This window comes from Chrysochloris asiatica, unplaced genomic scaffold, assembly GCF_000296735.1.
Source record: "Chrysochloris asiatica unplaced genomic scaffold, ChrAsi1.0 scaffold00131, whole genome shotgun sequence".
NCBI lineage: Eukaryota > Metazoa > Chordata > Mammalia > Afrosoricida > Chrysochloridae > Chrysochloris > Chrysochloris asiatica.
Window position 1 is genome coordinate 1,936,603 of NW_006408649.1, and position 4,096 is coordinate 1,940,698.

A 4,096-nucleotide genomic window follows, 5' to 3' on the forward strand; every position below is an offset into this window, starting at 1 on the left:
AGGCTTTCTACTCCCGTAAAGATTTACACCCTCGGAAACCCTGTACAGGGTCGCTAGGGGTCGGAACCGACTTGACGGCACTTAACAACAACAACAACAGGAGAATATTAAAAGTACCATGGACTGCGAAAAGACCAAGCAAATATGTGTTGGAAGAAGTACAACCAGAATGCATCTTGGAAGCCAGGATGGCAAAACTTCATTTCTCTTACTTCAGATATATTATCTATGGGGAGGAACCAGTCACCAGAGAAGGATATCATAGTAGGTAAAATGAAAAAGAGGAAGACTACCCAGTGAGATGGATTGGCATGACAACAGCAAGGAGCTCAAGCTTGCTGTGAGCATAGAGCAGGACAGGGCAGTGTTCTACTTTGTTGTCCATAAGGTCTCTATGAGTCAGAATTGGCTTGACAGCACATGACAACAACAGCAAATATGGAAGACCAGTTAATACTATAATTATTTACATTTATGCACCAACCACTAAAGCCAGATGATGGAATTGAAGAATTGTTACAACTTCTTCAGTTTGAAATGGATCAATCATTCCACCAAGGTTTATTGATAATTAATGGTGATTTTAATGCAAAGAGGAAGGATCAATAATTGAATATCGCATGATATAATTTTCCAAGACCAATAACTTCTTCATTTTAAACACCTTTTTTAAACAACATGAAAGACAATTATACACATAGACTTTACCAGATAGAGTATACAGAAATCAAATTGACTACAACTGTGGAAAGAGATGGTGAAAAAGCTCCATGTCATCACCCAAAACAAGGCCAGGGACAGACTATGGGGAAAAAAATCAGTTGCTCATATGCAAGTTTGGGCTGAAGCAGAAAAATATTAAAACAAATCCATAAGACTCAAAATATGACCTTGAACATTTTCCACCTGAATATAGACATCTTTTCAAGAACAGATTTCATTAATTAGATACTAATGACAGAAGAACAAAAAAGTTGTGGGATAATATCAAGAGTATCATACAGGAAGAAAGTAATAGGTCATTACGAAGACAAGGAAGAGAGAAAAGACTAAAATGGATGTCAGAAGAGGCTCTGAAACTTGCTCTCTAGTGTAGAGATGCGAAAGCAAAATTGCAAAGAGTGCTAATGGGAATTCTTTGGACAGAAAGCCAACAACAGCCGGTAACAATCTGAGACTAATATACACGATACTGTTAATGTGCTGGACTGCAATGTCAGCTTGAACCACAAGGTCGGCAGTTCAAGCTCACCAGCTACTCCTTGGAAACCCAATACAGGGCCATTATGAGTCAGAAGTGATTGACAGCACTTAAAAACAACAGCATCGCCTAAACTGAATCCACATATGGAAATATTCAAAGAAAAACAGAGCTACCAAACTGCAGTAGAGAACCAGAGATACAATTACAACCGCAACAATAAAACCCATAAGAATGAATAATTAGTTACAGAGCTTCTAAATGAAGAAATCATGTCTATTTCAAGAAACAGCAAAATAAATAAAGTAAATCTAACTGTAACCCTAAAAACTAGACAAGCCTTACTCCTAGCTCTTGCCTAACCCTTATCCGTAATGTTAAACTTGGTTGTTGTTGGATGCTGTCAAGTTGGTTACCACTCATAGCAACCTTATGCACAACAGAGCAAAACACTACCCAGTCCTGGGCCACCCTCACAGATGTTCTTACATTTGAGCCCATTGCTAATGCCACTGTGTCATTAGGGTCTTCTCTTTTTTGCTGAGCCTCCGCTTTATCAAGCATGATATCCTTCTCCAGGGACTGGTCCCTCCTGATAACTCTAGTCATAAAATAAATATTAGTATTAAAAAATCTTAATTTTCTAATTGTTACTTGCTGATTTATAAAAACTACACTAATTGTGAGTTTTATGTTCAGTAATGTTAAATCCCATTACTAGTTCTCACAACCTATATATTTTTAATTTTCTACATAGACATGATATCCATGAATATCTAAGTTTATATATTTTTTTCCTTTCCAAAACCTTGCAAATTATACATATTTTTCTTGAGTATTTATTCACACTAGCTATGACTAGAATGATGAGTAAAAGTGGTTACAGAAGCCAAGTTTGTCTTATCATCAAGCTATTAGAGAATGTGTTCAACATTTCATCAATAAGCATATTTGCTATGTCAGTCTCTATATTATTGATAAGATAATTTTTCTTCCTCTTTTTGCTTTGTGTAGTTTATTGTATTGATTGACTTTCTAGTCTTAAAACTTACCTTGCATCTTTATAATACTGGCTGTGATTTATTGTTAATGTTGTATACCACTGTGTTTTGTTTAGTACTATATTGTTTAGAATGTTGCATCTATATTTGAGAAGCATTTGATCTATGATTTTTTCTTATTATAGTGTATTAAATTTTGATCAAAGTTATGCCACCATAGTAAATAGTTGCTTAAGGCTTGTTTTTTTCAGTTAGTTCATGGAGGATTCTGTGAAAAATGGAGCTCAAATATTAAATTTTTGGTAAAATTCATCAGTCCTTAGGTCTTTCAGTTTGACCTTGAGGCTCAAATATACCTTGCTGTTGGTCCGGCGCATTATCCTGTTGTTGTTGTTAAGTCCCACTGAGGCTGTTCCAATGCATTGCGAACCCTGTATAGGGTTTCCAGGGAGCAGCTGGTGTGTTTGAACTTCTGACCTTGTGATGGTTCAAACCTACAAGTTGCTCCTCAGAAACCTTATACCAAATCTACTTTATGGCACTTAACAACAACAACATGCATGGGTAAACAAAATATATGTACTGATCCCTGTTCTCATGAATGTATAATCTTAGTGCAGGAATTGGAAACAGAGATTTAGAAGTATACAGATGTCAAATTGCAATCAATGCAGTAAAGGGAAAGTTCAGAATGCAAAGAGTGAGATTAAAAAGGAAATAACTTTTAACAGAGGCCTGATGGGAATGGCCATGTCAAGGAAATGAAAAAATATATTGTAAGAACAGTAGAAAATATGTACAAAGAAAATAAGGTGAAAAAGAAGGAAGTGGCTTATAAAGCAAATACAGTGACTGAGAAGAGGTTGGTACATGGATTTCAAGAGGTGGTCATGAACTGTAACATACAGAGTCTTGTAAACTAAACATTCTGTACTTTAGATCAAGTGCATTATGAAAGTATGAGAAGGAGGCTTGTTTTTCCATTACTAGATCTAGCAACATATGTTATAGGAAGAACTGCCTTCTCAAAGTAGAGTTCACCGTAATGACACAAATGAAGTAAAGCTTTTGAGACTTTCTTTTGCTCATGGAGCATAACTCAAAATGAGGAGAAACATTTTCAAGCATCCATCAATAACCATAACACTGAATGTACAAAGTGTGAATCTAGGAAAATTGGAGGTTGTCAAAAATGAAATGCAACATATAAACATAGACATCTTATGCATCAATGAGCTCAAATAGTCTGAGACTGGCCATTTTGAATCAGACGATCATGTGGTTTACTATATTGAAGAGAAATGGTGTCACATTCACCATCAAAAATAGCATTTCAAGATCTATGTTTAAGTACACATGCTGTCTGTGATAAGATAATATGAATATGCCTAAAAGAAGACCAATTAACACCACTATTATTCAAGTTTCTACAGCAATCACTAAAGCCAGTGATGCTGAAATTGAAGAATTCTACCATCTTCTTTAGAATCCTGGTATGACACTATAAGATAAAACACTGGACCACAAGGTTGAGTTGAACCACAAGGGTCAAATTCCCCAGAAGCTTCTTAGAAAACCTATACAGCAGGGGTGAGGACCCTTTTTCTCTGGAAAAATTTATAACATCATTTGCAGGTCATACAAAATTAACAACTAAAAATGTTATATTTGGTCAAATAAATAATTAACTCACCCATAATGTGATGGCTGGAATGCTGCTGTAGCACTGTAGATTGATGTGCTGAACTGCAGGGTCAGTTTGAGCCACAAGGTTGGTGGTTCAAGCTCACCAGCCACTCTTTGGAAACCCTATATAGGGTTGCTATGATTCGGAATAGACTCAAGGACACTTAAAAACAACAACAACGTGATTGCTGCAACTGCAGTTGCCTTA